The following is a 14815-nucleotide window of genomic DNA, read 5'->3' as shown; positions in this document are numbered from 1 at the left end:
TTTGGACTTTTGTCTTCAATATGCCTAACATGCATGTTTTGGAATGTGTGAGGAAGCTGGATTAACTAGAGACCGTGAAAACGCCACACAGGAAAGCTGGGCCTGAAATTCAAGTGTATCGAAGAACGATACGGCCGACATGTTAGGTCACAATTCTGTATTTCTCAGAGTACAAGTTGACCTTGCTTATAAATCGACCCCTTTTTTTACACCAATTTGGGTGATTATGATTCTACACCTGACTTTAGTGGTTACATAGATCATGGCTGTCCAATTAAAACACATGGCGTGTGTTATTAAAAGGACAAAATTATGGTACTTTTAGAGGCATTTATACATCGTATATCAAGTAACATAGTGCTGGAGTGAGCGTAAAAGAGAAAATACGGCAAGGAATTGTACTTCTACGTGCAAATGCTGAAATTAATATTGCAAGAATAAAACGATTTGAAGTTTCAATGTTTTTTTTTCTTTTCTTTTTTGACTCAGCTGAATATTAATTTGTTGAAAAGCTCGAAAAATTATCAACACTATCTGACATGCTAAATAGCTCCTCCCAATTGCACCCTTCATGTAGAACTGTATAAAATGGAGTATAAAAACTGTCTGAACACATTTACTGTCAAGTTAGCCTAGCTTAGCACAAATCTAGCTTTCAAAATCTCTTTTAAAAGATGGAAAGGGCTCTCTGAATTCCCTATTTCAAGTTTGATGACAATAAACATGTTGTAGTGGCAGAACATTTTGATACTTTCCAACCATTTTAGTCAATAAGTTAATACAAAATCTTATTAGCTATCTTTTCACGGTGACAGCGGCCTACTTTTTTCTTCCGAAATTGTCACTGAAGCATGTCGATTCATATAGGTTGGACAATTCATAAACCCATCTGTCTACCCCATGCTGAGATGAGAAAGAATTCAACACACACGTGTAACAAATACACACACACACACACACACACACACCTCCCATGGCCAGCTGGATTGGAGGGGCGACACAATGATCTCCTTAACGGGAACATCCTCCACACACAGCACCAAAGACGTTCCAACACACTTCTTTGCTCGGAAAGGGGGAAATATATAAATTGCAACGTTCCTCACTCACACACACTAATCACATACACTATCTTGTTCAGCAGGCGCGCACCTCCTCCTCCTCAACCCCCTCCTCCACGTTCTCCTCCACGCAATCAGAGGCTCAGAATAGGAAGCAGGGAGAGGAAGTGGCCATGCATTCACAGGCTGGGAACAAGGAGAAGGAAAAACAGCCGGAACCTGGAATTTACGGAGGAAAAAACAGCAGCCATCCCAAAATACCTCAGGACCATCTTGGCAGATAAACACACAAATATCACCGCTCGCATCCCTTTTGTTGTTGTTACGCCATTGACAACGTGGAGTGGGACAGGCACCCCCCAAGCAGGATTCCTGTCCAATTAGCCAGTTTGTTCCAATTCTGAACTATCATCTTGCATCATGCCAAGCTGTCAAATACTTTTTTTTTTTTTTTGCATACAAAAGACCTATTTCACAAACTTTCCTGAGTTGCTGTTAATGAGCATTCACAATGCTGATTAGACAGCAGGATTCTTCAAGTGTACCTTTGGTCGCCTATAATAAAAGGCCACTTAAAAATTTCTGGTGAAACTGACAACAGGTAAGATAAATTTGAGAACATACACATACTTAGCAAAGTTCTGCTAGTGGTTTAGTTTCACTAGCCCAAAGGGTTAACATAATTCCCCAAATATGAGACGCACCTGTGTATAAGACACACCCTTAATTTTGGGCAAAATTGGGCAACAATAAAAAAACTAGCAAAAAAGAACAAATCTCATTTCCCACATTGTGAGCAATTAGTGAACATTTCGCCAGTGTAATGTTGAATGCGCTTGAAGCATTTGTTTTTCCTTTTCCTCATGACGCGGTTTGAGTTCATTTTGCCATAAAAACCTAAAGTTGAGCAGCATCCACATTTTACCAAGTTTATGATCGTGTGTATATGCCAAAAGACCACAATTAATAAACGAGTCAAATGGATTACCTTTCCGTGTTCTGTAACCGGTGCACTCCTAATTGAATCACCTGGAGACATCATAACTTTTTCCTCTTGGTTTTAGTGATATTCCAGTGTGTGAACAAAGATGGATTTGGATGTTGGTTCGGTCTGTCCGCTTCTTTTATTGAAAATAAAGCCCTAACAACCTCAGCTAACACGAGCTGGTGTTAGCTGCAACAGGCACTGGATGCTAACAGTCAGCTGACGGCCCCGTCCTCTAGCTCATCCTATTACGGTAATTATTCTAAGTAAATTTAAAAGAAAAAACGTTAATGTGTCCATCAAAACTCGGTTTATGTGGTTGAGGGATCTTCCTGAAATGGTGTCGAATAATAAAATAACGTTTTTTAAGATACAGTCGATAGGACACACCCATATCTTTGGTCTTCATTTTGGGGGAAAAAGAGTGTGTCTTATATTTGGAGACTTACGGGTTTCATCAGATCCTTTCTTCCTAATTGATTCAATTGCCTGCCATTGGCCTTCTATTAGGATGATCTCATGCACTCTGACCTTTGTGTCTTAGAGTGGCATTTGGGTAGGAGGGAAGCTAGGAAATCCCCACTCTTTGTGGTCATTGAACCCACATCTCATAAAGTGACATGATTTGTTAAGCAGAATGACGCAAATAGGGATCAACGTATGAAGCAAAACTGGATCATTTGCAGCTGAGGAGATGAAAACGCACAAATGATGCCAGCGTGATGCCAAGTGTCAAACGCTGCTGAACACACAACAAGTAGAATGTTGTCATGAGATAGTTTCATTTCCCTGTAATCTACAGCTAATCAAATCATTGCATGTGATGGCCAAGTTAGCGCATTGACAGTTGTGACATGTGACCACTATTTTGCCTTCAGAGGACACTGTGTTCTTGGCTCCAGACTGGCGGCGAGAACGTTGTTTCACCAGCAACACTTGCGTGAGGTCAGCCGCTAACTGACATGCTAGCCTTGAACCTCTTGAACCAATGCTGTTTTTAAAACTCAATACAAATTCCTTGAATCCTGATCATGCTTGTTCCAATACGTCTGAGGGAAATTTTTGTGCAACCTCCTTTGAAAGACGAGCCGGGCTGTAACTAATGATTATTTTAATTTATTCTTTTTTTTTGTTATTAATTGATGAATGTTTTTTTTTTTTAATGTTTCAAATTGGCAGCACAGGGAAAGCACTAAGGTGATCATTTTTAGTTTTCTTTTGAGATTCATTTACTGGTTTGGTTGGTAACGTCACAAAATTGGATGAAATATTGACACATACATGGTGTCAAAATGACACTTTTACAAACATAATGGAAATTAGACTTCTTTCAAAGCAGACTAATGAAATCTGAGAATATTTACTTTTCATTATTTTTATTAGGTCCCTAAAAGATTGTTATAATTACGATTATGATTATCAATAATCAAAAATGATTGATTACTCAAATATTCAGGCTTTGTGGATTTTTCCCCCTACTTGTGTAATAGTGAGTGTTATGACTTAGATTTCTGAACATGGACACAAAGAGGTCTAATTGAAGAAATTGAAGAAAAAAAAAGAATAGAATTAAAGAAATTGAAGAAAAGAAAAGAATAGAATTGAAGAGCTAATATACTGTCTAGCTATATAGCTCTACATATATAAAATATACTACATAACTGAAACAAAGAAAACATTTAACATTTAAACAAACAAAAAACTACAGTAAAAACACTCAATAAAAGCACTATAAAAAGATTGTTGTTGGTTCTGTGGGTGGGGGGGTCAAATTTAACTTTAGACAGATAAAACAAAATAATGTTCTGAATTTGTTCAACAAATGGTTTCCATTTATGCACACCCCCATTATTCATGTTAATGAATTTTCTTAAATGTACTTTTTTGACATTTCAATATTTTCTTACGCATTATGATTTTGTATTTATATTTTTGCATTTTCAAATTCTTTATTTAGCCATTTAGGATGTCATTTCCATACCCTCTAGACCAGGGGTTCTCAAACTTTTTGGAGTCAGGGACCCCTTTTAGAAAGCAAATTTTTCAAAGATCCCTATTGCCAATGTTTGCGGAAGTAGGTTGTAGAGTGGTCGTCTCCCAGCTGAGAGGCTGTGGGTCCGATCCCCCGACCATCAAGACAATGTCGAAGTGTCCTTGAGCAAGACACTGTACCCCCACTTGCTCCTGATGCTGTGTCATCAGTAGGTAAATGACTAGTTAGTGTAAAGCGCTTTGAGTACCCAAGGTAAAAAAAGCGCTGTATGTGAAAGTCCATTTACTAAAACACAATAAAAAGAACATAATTTAAGCAAACATTAACTCTCCTTTTTATTCAGCAACATATTGGATTTGACAAGAAGTATATTTGTTACTTTTCAGGTATACTGAAGTTTAGAAAAAAAATTACAAATTGCACGCCTCCTTATAGGTCAACTTCCCCCGGAAAGGTTAGTGTCAATTATTTAGTCAAAAACAGCATTATAAAACAAAATACGGCTTACCTTTGCTGGCCTGATTGCCTTGTTAGCAAGCAATTGTCAACACGTAATGCATCTTGACAAATTCAAAAATTATTACATTATTTTAAATGTATTAAACTGCTTGAATTGATTGCTTTATTGAAGAGTCATGTATGCTTTCACAACTTAATATAAAATAAAATGAAATGAACAGAAATGTATATAAGTTCTTTTTAATTAATAACCCAGTGTTCTGTCCTTCCTAGATGTTCCAATGGCTTCTATCTAGGTAGACAGACAGCGCACTATCAATGCAGTATCAACAGCGGCCAGAGATGGCGCTAAAACACAGACTAAGCTGAACAAGGCACAAATCTGTAACTATTAAAAAATAAACTCAATCAGTTCCAAAAGACTCAAATGATTTCACTGACCCCCTGTAGTCAGGCCACGGACCCCCGGGGGTCCGCGGACCCCACTTTGAGAACCACTGCTAGACAAGACAAAAAAAATGTCAATGCAGCAATCTCCTTCAAGCCGCACGGCATAGGGTCCCGCTAGTGTTTATGACTTCTCATGTTGGACATTTGCCCCCGACGCGACGTCTCATGCAAACACACATGCCGGCTTCAATCACAACCTCTTTGCTGAAGACAAATCCCACCAGGGTAGCCTGTCAAGACATTGGGTGAGTGCAAACTTTGCGGTCATGACACATGGCATCTGAGATGTGCTTGTATGTGTATGCGCGTGCGTGCGTGCGCCTGCAGAGAGCGTTAGTACAAAGAGCCAATCGGAGCCAAGGACCCCACTCGAGCACATCCTGTTTGACTTGACCTCAGAGGATATTCTCCTTTCCCAAGCAAACAATCCGCCAGGCTTTTTGGATCGTACCAACGTTGGAGGGGAAGGGAGGGGACGGTGAGAGGACAGCCAACGTACCGCGAGGGAAAATGCGCGGGGGTATGCTTCAAGTTCATCAACATAGGGGTGAAATTGTCAGGGACACCCACTTCCGAATGCAGGGGCTCTCAAACTTTTTGGAGTCAGGGAGCCTTTTTTATTCACCAGCATATTCAATTTGACAAGTATATTTGTTACTTTTCAGCCAAACTGAAGTTTACAAAATAAAAATTGCAAATTGCATGCTTCCTCCATAACAAACTCGGTCAATTTCCCCAAAACAATTTTCTGTATATTATATTCTATTTATTAGAATATTTGGTGACTAAATAATCAAACTCGTTGATGATGACGGGATTACGTGGGTCTATTTGGAAAATTCTAAATTATTAAATGTTTAAAAATATATTAAATTGGTTGAATTGAAGGCTTTATTGAAGAGTCATGAATAAAGTCACAACGTAATATTTTAAGAAAATGAAATTACCACAAATATTTCATTTATTGTAAAAATGCAATAATATAAAAAGTAACTACACTGTATATTTATATATTTATTAAATTGAAACTTTTAAGAAACTATTTTTAGAGTTTTATGACTTTTGAATACTTTAGCATTATGGGAGTCCAGGCTTAGCCAATCATAGAAGTCATTGACAGGCTTACAAATGTCATAAATTGGCAGCGAGCACCACCTGATGGTTTTGGGGTGTCAACACAAAAATGTCTATTTTGCCACATTCGCGAGTTGCCGTGAAAAGGATTAATGGAAGAATCGGGGGAAATGCATGATAAAACATTGTTTTCTAATATATCCAAATTTCACAATATTTCCAATTTTGAATGACAGTAAATAAGCCTAACATGGGCTAAATTTAACACTTATAGGGTGATCCTTTCAACCTCCTGTTTGCAAGCATTTAGAAGGGATGGCAGGACAGCATATTGAAAGTTGACATACTTTGACAATCTATGCAATATTTTAGCCTCCTAGAGTTTTATTTGTATGTCTTTTCCTTAGATATCACACATCATCAAAAACATCAAAAAGCCTGAATTGGGTCATAATTTCCCCCAGGGGTTAATAAACCAAATTATTTGGTAAATGGTAAATGGACTTTCACTTATACAGCGCTTTTCTACATTAGGTTCTCAAAGCGCTTTACACTAACTATTTCAGGGAACCCCTGGGGTCAGCGGACCCTACTTTGTGAACTATTGTGTTAAAGGGTTGGTTCAGCTCAATAATTACATTAGAAAGTGTAGCGGGTGAAAGGGAAGTTAGTGACTGGAAAAACAAAGCTGGTTTTCTCCCACTGGGATTAGTTAAACCCATTTTTAGATTAAAATGGACCTGATTAAAAGCCACATTTTTTTTAACCAACCTGGCTATATATTTAGGGTCTGATGCTATGGTCTGTTACGTTTGTTTGGCTTTGCCGCATTATGCAGAAAAAGACGTCGCCGCCTCGTGCGATTAATCCACTATTAGGCTAAGTCGCCTTGGCCCTCACCCCTCCAGCGTCCCTGCGGTGTTTTATACTCGGCTAATGGCGTTGCTGCTGGGAGACGGTCGGGATTAACGCCGCCGACTGACACTAATCTCATTGTGCCGGAGAGGATTTGGGACCACTACTTCACTCTCGCTTACAGAAAAAACACACACAGACACACACCAGAATTTGCGCTCAGAGTACGGGGATTTGCGTGCTGCACTCGCGTGTGGGCCTTAGTGAGCTAAAATGCTCACACAAAAGAATCTGCAATACTGTACAGTACTGCCAAGTTAGAGTCAGTTTTTGCTCCAAGGCTACCCCAAAAATTGAGTTCTTTATTACCATGGAATAAAACACAAGCTTCAGCTGGATTCAGTGGAATCACTTGATTCATTATGGTCAAAAATATGATGTATCATTGCATAAAAGATACCATATTGCTCTGAGTACAAGTCGAACTTGCTTATAAGTCAACACCACCCACCCCCCCTTTTTTTTAACTTCAATTTGGGTGAATGTTACAAAAACGCAGGTATATGTCTACCCCTGACTTTAGTGTCAACATAGATCATGGCTCCAATTAAAACACATGGTGTGTGTTTTTAAAATGATGAAATTACGCTACTTTTAGAGGCATTCAGGCATGTAGAGACATCGTGTATCGAGTAACATACTGCTGCAGTTACGGGGGAGAGAAAAGACGGCGAGACAAATTCTGAAACTAACGTTGCAGCAATAAAATGATTTGAAGTTTCAATGCTTTATTTTTTGACACAGCTGAATATTAATTTGTTGAAAGGCCCTAAAAGTCATCATCACTATCTTCACACCAAATAGCTCCTCCCATCTAAATCCCGGACGTCCTCTCCTTCCTGCTCGTCATTTGCGCAAAAGTCATCATTACTCATCCACGTGTAGTCATCTTCGAACACGACCAATTTATTTGAAATGGAGGTCTTCGGAAATCATTTGCTGATCCTCTTACTTGGGATATTATACCAAGCTTTCCTGACCCATGTGACGACTGTTGAGAGAGCAGAGCATAGAGCGATGCCTTTCACTGTTTCAAGTGCATGCCGGCTTGTTCAAGCAAACGTCCAAACTGAAGGCGACAAGTCAAGCCGTATTTTCCTTTTCATAATGGGTCAAAGTTCGCCAGAAAAATTATCCACCTCGTTGTTGACAGCAAAAAGGCAATAAGACAGCACCTGCCGAGATGCATGCCGGCTTGTTCAAGCAAACGTCCAAACTGAAGGCGACAAGTCAAGCCATATTTTCCTTTTCATAATGGGTCAAAGTTCGCCAGAAAAATTATCCACCTCGTTGTTGACAGCAAAAAGGCAATAAGACAGCACCTGCCGAGATGCATGCCGGCTTGTTCAAGCAAACGTCCAAACTGAAGGAGACAAGTCAAGCCGTATTTTGCTTTTCATAATGGGTCAAAGTTCACCAGAAAAATTTTCCACCTCGTTGTTGACAGCAGAAAGGCAATAAGACGGAGCTTGATGAAAGTGGATGCATACTTAATGGAATTAGAGGTATATAAAATCATTTTAAGCCTTGTAAAAGATATGATATTACTTATTTTGCATTCGAGTTAGTTATTCAAACACAGATATGTGGGAAAAAATGGTCTGTTTTGAGTTATGCGTTTATAAGTTGACCCCCCTAATTGTGGGGGTTGACAATAGGGAAAAACAACTCAACTTGTACTCTGAAAAATACGGTAATATATATATATATATATATATATATATATATAGTAATATAGTTAAAATGCTCACTCACTGCTTTTCATGATTGCGTATTTGATCAAATAATGGGGATTCTCTGCCCAGTGTAAGCGAGCTAGTATATACCCACGGGTAAAGTATTAGTCCGACCCAAACTTGTTCACAGCCACTGATGGTTACAGATGTCAAAGATCCATTTTTACGAGACTCACAGTGAATAAGATAATGCTGAATTTTGGAAAAACATACCGTACGTCCGTACAAAGTGTGCAGCAAATTTCATCTTAGACATCCCTCCCACCTTGGCAGGCAGAGTGCTGGATGAACATGTTTATGTCACCCGTGTGCCCAACAGAAGACCTTGTCAGTGGCATTATGTGTTTGGAGTCAACAGAAAAGTGCAAGAGGAGAAAGCAAAATTTCAAAACAGAACAGGAAGGGGACATTCACGTGAAGAGAAAGCTGTATTCAATTGTTGTTGTTGTTGTTTTGAACATATGTGATTTTATTGATTGAATTATTTGTAACCCTTTGGTTTAAACATTGTCATGGTGGGGCAGTGATTAGCACGTCCGCCACATAGTTCGGGGACATGAGTTCAAATCCACCCCGCTCTGGCCTTTCTCTGGGGAGTTTGCATGCTCTCCCCAAGCCCACGTAAAATGCATATAAAAACGAAAAAACGTGAAATACTGTCAACTATAAATTACAAATTTGTTCCAATGCTTTTGTTGCCCATCCTAGCTTTTTTTTTATCTTAGCTGTGTTCAGAGCATTAAATTCAAAATGAATGAATATTTTAAAGAGGAAAAAAAGTCTTTTGTAATGTACTTGATTTATAATAAGCTGAAAAGGATTTGCACCTCTTTTAGTTTTGATTTTAGTTATATTTTAGAAAACAGGTTCGCAGTAAGGTTTTGTACAAACAGTTTCAATTTGTGTTTGTCGTTAGCAATGGTGAACGCAGAGGCATATTGTTTTTCTCTCATTTGAGCACAATAAACCTTTCAGGACCTTCACAATACACTTGAGTTTTCAAAGACATCTGCAGGTCGTTTTGCTTCACCTCTGAGTCACGCAAAGGAGAAGTGCACTGAGAATTCGAGCCGACTTCTCCTGACTTTCTTTCATGTGGACAACTTCCTGTCGGGAGCTTGCTTGAGCCAAAGAGCGAGCCTGCAGCCCCCTAAGAGCAGCTCATAAATCCACACCCCCCATTTTGGTTCGAATGCTGACGTCACCGGCAATCTGCAGCAGCATATTGACCTCGCCGCTTAAATGGCCATCATGACTGCTTTTACGACACGGGGGCCTGCTCCCTAATGCTAGTGAGGCGAAAGCAAACAAGTCATCAATGCAGCAGGTGGCCAGTTAGTGAGCTTAGCCAGATCAGATAAATATGACATATTGTACAGCCTGTGTGAGTGATTTTTTTATTGCTTTCATTTTTTGGAATGACAGCAGCACTTGTCTACTTGTTGAGATTAACAGAGCATTCAGTGGCACCTTGACTTTCAATGTTCCCATTGAGGTTTATTTTAAATAAGAAAAATAGCGTATAAAAACATTACTATTTCAAATTCTTCAAGTGTTTCAGTTTGTGATGTTTAGTTATCTTATTTTGAAATGTTTGTTTTTAATTTGACAGGCCGCACTGCATTTCCTTTTCCTATGTTTCATTCTCTGTGCGTCTTTCTGGTCGTTATGGTGCAGTAGTGAATGGCGATGTAAGTGTGTATTGTAATTCATTTCATTCTAATTTATGTAGATCATATGCGCCGCTAGCCATGTTTAGTAAGCGATGAGTTTCTATACTGTTTATACAGTATGTTTGTTCTTTGTTAATGTTCCATCCATCCATCCATGATCTTCCATTTATAAAGGGTCAGGTCGCAGGGGCAGCAGCCTCAGCAGAGAACCTCATACTTCCCTCTCCCTAGCCACTTCATCCAGCTCCTCTGGGGTTGTATCCCCTGGCCACCTGAGAGATATAGTCCCCCCAGCGTGTCCTGGGGCGTCCCCTGGGCCTCCTGCTAACAGAACATGCCCGGAAAACCTCATCAGGGAGGCGTCCAGAAGGCATCCTAACCTGAGATGCCCGAACCACCTCAACTGGCTCCTCTCAACGCAGAGGAGCAGCGGTTCGACACTGAATCCCTCGTGAATGATCGAGCTTCTCACCCTATCTCTAACGGAGAGCCCGGACACCCTGCGGAGCTTATTCATTTCGGCCGCCTGTATCTGAGATCTCGTTCTTGAAGTCACAACCCACAGCTCGTGATCATAGGTGAGGGCAGGAGCGTAGACAGACCGGTGAATAGAGAGTTCGCCCTTTGGCTCAGCTCTCTCTTCCCCACAACAGACTGGTGTAGAGTCCGCATTACAGCAGACGCTGCATCGATCCGCCTGTCGAGCTCTCGTCCCATCCTACCCTCACTTGTGAACAAGACCCCAAGATACTTGAACTTCTCCACTTGGGGCAGGACCTCATTCCCAACCTGGAGAGGGCACTCCACCCTTTTCCGGGTGAGGACAATGGTGTCAGATTTGGAGATGCTGATCTTCATTCCAGCTACTTCACGTTCGGCTGCAAACCACTTCAATTGTTGAGGTGGAGGTCACGGTTTGAAGAAGACAACAGCACGACATTATGCGCAAAAGCAAAGATGTAAAGGTGAGACTCCCAAACCTGACCCCTTCAACGCTTCAGCTGCACCAAGAGATTCTGTTCATAAAGGTGATGAACAGAATCAGTGACAAAGGGCAGCCATGGCGAAGTCCAACCCCCACTGGAAATAAATTTCTCTTACTGCTGGCAATGTGGACCAAACTCAAGGCGTTCGGTACCCCGTACTCCCAAAGTACCCCCCACAGAACTCCCCGAGGTGCACAGTCAAACGCCTTCTCCAAGTCCACAAAACACATGTTGACTGGATGGGGGAATTCCTGAGCACCATCGAGGACCCTGGCAAGGGTGTAGAGCTTGTCCACTGTTCCACAGCCGAGACAAAAACCACATTGCTGCTCCTGAATCAGAGGTTTGACTTCCGGATGTACCCTCCTCTCCAGCACCCCTGCATAGACCTTACCAGGGAGGCTGAGGAGTGTGATTCCTCTGTAGTTGGAACACCCATTCCAGTCCTCCTTCTTAAAAAGGAGGAACACCACCCCAGTCTGCCCATCCAGAGGTGCTGTCCCCGATGTCCAAGCGATGTTGCAGAGGTGTATCAGCCAGAGCAGCCCTACAATATCCAAAGCCTTTAGAAACCCCGGGCGGATCTCATCGCCCTGGGGCCTTGCCACCAAGAAGTTTTTTGACGACCGGTGACTTCAGCCCAAGAGATGGATCATTGGGATGCGCCTCCACCACGATAAGGTGACGGCCCACAGAGGGGGCCTGCCTGTGTTAATGTTGCACTTTGCAATTAATAGTCTTTGGTAGTAAGTGCTAACATGCTAATGTAGACTTAAAATACAATATGTTTATAAATTTACAACCTATAAGCGGCTATATGTAAGTTCATTGCCTTAAAACTGCTGTAAATGTATTGTTCTACAGCTACTACCTACTTATGCTCAATGATACCGAATGATTATGTGCACCGCTGAGCCAAAATAAAGGTTGAGTTCAACTTGAAGACTGATGTGCTCTCTTACCTGAGCCCCCTGGTGGTGGTCAATAGAATTCTGCTAACCAATGCAGAGGTCAAACGCCCAACAGTTAAAAAACAAAATTAATAAAAAACTCTGACATTTTATTTTGTGTAATGTGCCGTAAGTATTGCACTATGTTGGACATACAATATGTCTTGAAGAAAGGTAGCAACTTGGCAATGTCAAGATCTGGAGTCAGGGTGGTCTAGTTACGTGAGTTAGCCTGTGTGTGAGCATCTGGGTGTGATTTGTAGTCTACAGCAGCTCCTTGCAAGTGCTCTCAGTTTGCATTTGACTGATTGTGTCATTCAAGAAACTCACATGCCAAGGAATTATAATAATTTAACTGCAGTATTCCTTTTTATTTCCTACCCCACTCATTTGACAGCAATATCAAATTCTGCCTTGCAAAACAAACTATCTAATATCATACTGTTGCGGTTGTAGGGGGAGGGTTTGGGATGAGTAGACACAAACGCTAAAACTAATGTTCCTACACTAAGATGATTTGGTTGATGAATTAGTTTTTGACACAGCTGAATATTAATTTGTCAAAAAGCCCTAAAAGTCATTATCACTATCTGGCGCGCCAAGTTGCTCATCCCATTTAACTCCCAAACGTTGTCCCCTTCCTGCTCGTCATTTGAGCAAACATCCTCGTTACTCTTCCATGCGAAGTCATTTTTGGACCCGTCCAATTAGCTTGAAATGGAGGTCTTGGGAACTTATTTGCTGATCATCTTACTTGGGATATTATTCCAAGTTTTTCTCTACCCAAGGAAGGTTGCCCTTTTGCTGTTTCTACCCCTACCTGTCGACATTCATGCTAGCTTAAAGTACACGTCCACGGGCTACAGGAGACGAGTCAAGTCATCTTTTCCTTTTCATAATGTGTCAAAGTCCATCGAAAAAAAAATGAGCCAACCAGCCTCGTTGTTGACAACAAAGAGGAAATTAGGCAGCGCTTGTTAAAAGTGCATTTTTACAATGTTCTGTGCAAACACTCTAAAACGAATGCATACAATATCAAATTAGAGATATACAGGGGTGAAAAAGGAGGGGAAAAACTCTTTTTTCTTATGGCACAGGATCTTGATTGGGAAGCACTGGTCTTAGACAGTGGTTTTCAAATGGGGGAACATGAAGGCACTTCAAGGGGTATGTGGGATTTTAAGTAGGTTCTGCAGGTATCAATAAATCTAATTTAATGCCGTGTCAGACATACACTTTTATTTTTCAGAATAAATATATGTTCAATTATATTATAGTGACTCCTTTGCAGAATGTTGTATACCACTATTTTGTTCAATTTTATACGAATGTGCATGGTCATTAATGACACACTTTTATGATGACATTACATGATTTTTTTTGAGTTGCTGATAAAAATATGCATCACTAAAAATGCAATTCCAAAGTTTATTAAATCAGACAAGGTCGGAGGATTTTTATTTTTCCACCCAAAAATGATTTGCACTGCTTTGGGAGTACTTGGACGATGAATATCTCACAGGAGGTGGAAGGAAAAACAAAGGAAAACCAGTTGACAAAGACTGTTCTAGGATACACGTTTTTAATTGCGCTTCATTTGGGAAAGAGTTTGATGAAGGACGAGCCATGGGCTTTGCCACTAAATGCCATGGATTGTTGAGACATATTTGCACGTCCTTTTGCGATGGACCAGAAATCCAAAGAGGGATGGAAAATCCCATTGTCCATTTGCCGGTACCCCACTTAAGGGAGCCGTGTATTCTATTACATTGGTCGTGAATCCAAACGAGATGCTTCAGTGTCAAGGCTGCGCCGACACTCAATACATTCCCGACATTCCGGGAACAATGATCACACATGCCGATGGGGCAGCTATACGCGCCGTTGCCATGGCGGCAAACTTTGCAAAATGGAAGCGATGTGAAAAAGGATGAAGGCCTTTGCTGTTTGAATCAAAGAAAATAATGCTGGAAAGTCATGTCAAGCACCAAGGCCCAATCCCAAACATGCTGCTGCAGCCACACATCAAAGCTTTTACGCCAAGCCCTGCGCCTGAACCCCAAACCCGCTCGGCCGCTGTGCCCCCACTCCCCAGAACGCAGAGACATCTTAATCTAGGCACGGTCCCCATCCCGCGCTCTCACAGCGCGAGTGAGAATAGCACGGCTGAGAGGCGCACGGCAGCAGCTGGTCCGTGCGAGGCTCCGGTTTCTCGAAACAATACGATGCGTTTAAGTGCGGCATGTTATAAATAAGAACGCAGAAAGCATCCGATGACAGCTTCCCCCTCGGCTCACTCTCCACTTTATTTGTTGTCCGGCTATACACTTCAATTTTAAAGACTGTAGACATTTTCACTTCCAAAAATGTTAAGAAGAGTGCAAAATAAATCTTAGGCACAGCTACGGTATCTATAAGATAACATTTTTAAACTACTCGACAGACAAGAACAGTGAGTGGGACTGAATTGGTTCAAATGTTACTTCTAAGTTAGGGACCTCTTTGTCTCAATTGGTCATCAGTGTCAGTGCAC

Source organism: Hippichthys cyanospilos, chromosome 20 (genome assembly GCF_059441005.1).
Source record: "Hippichthys cyanospilos isolate Australia breed blue-spotted pipefish chromosome 20, RoL_Hcya_1.0, whole genome shotgun sequence".
In the NCBI taxonomy this organism is placed as follows: Eukaryota; Metazoa; Chordata; class Actinopteri; order Syngnathiformes; family Syngnathidae; genus Hippichthys; species Hippichthys cyanospilos.
The sequence above is the reverse complement of the archived record's forward strand: the minus strand, read 5'-3'. Positions refer to the sequence as shown.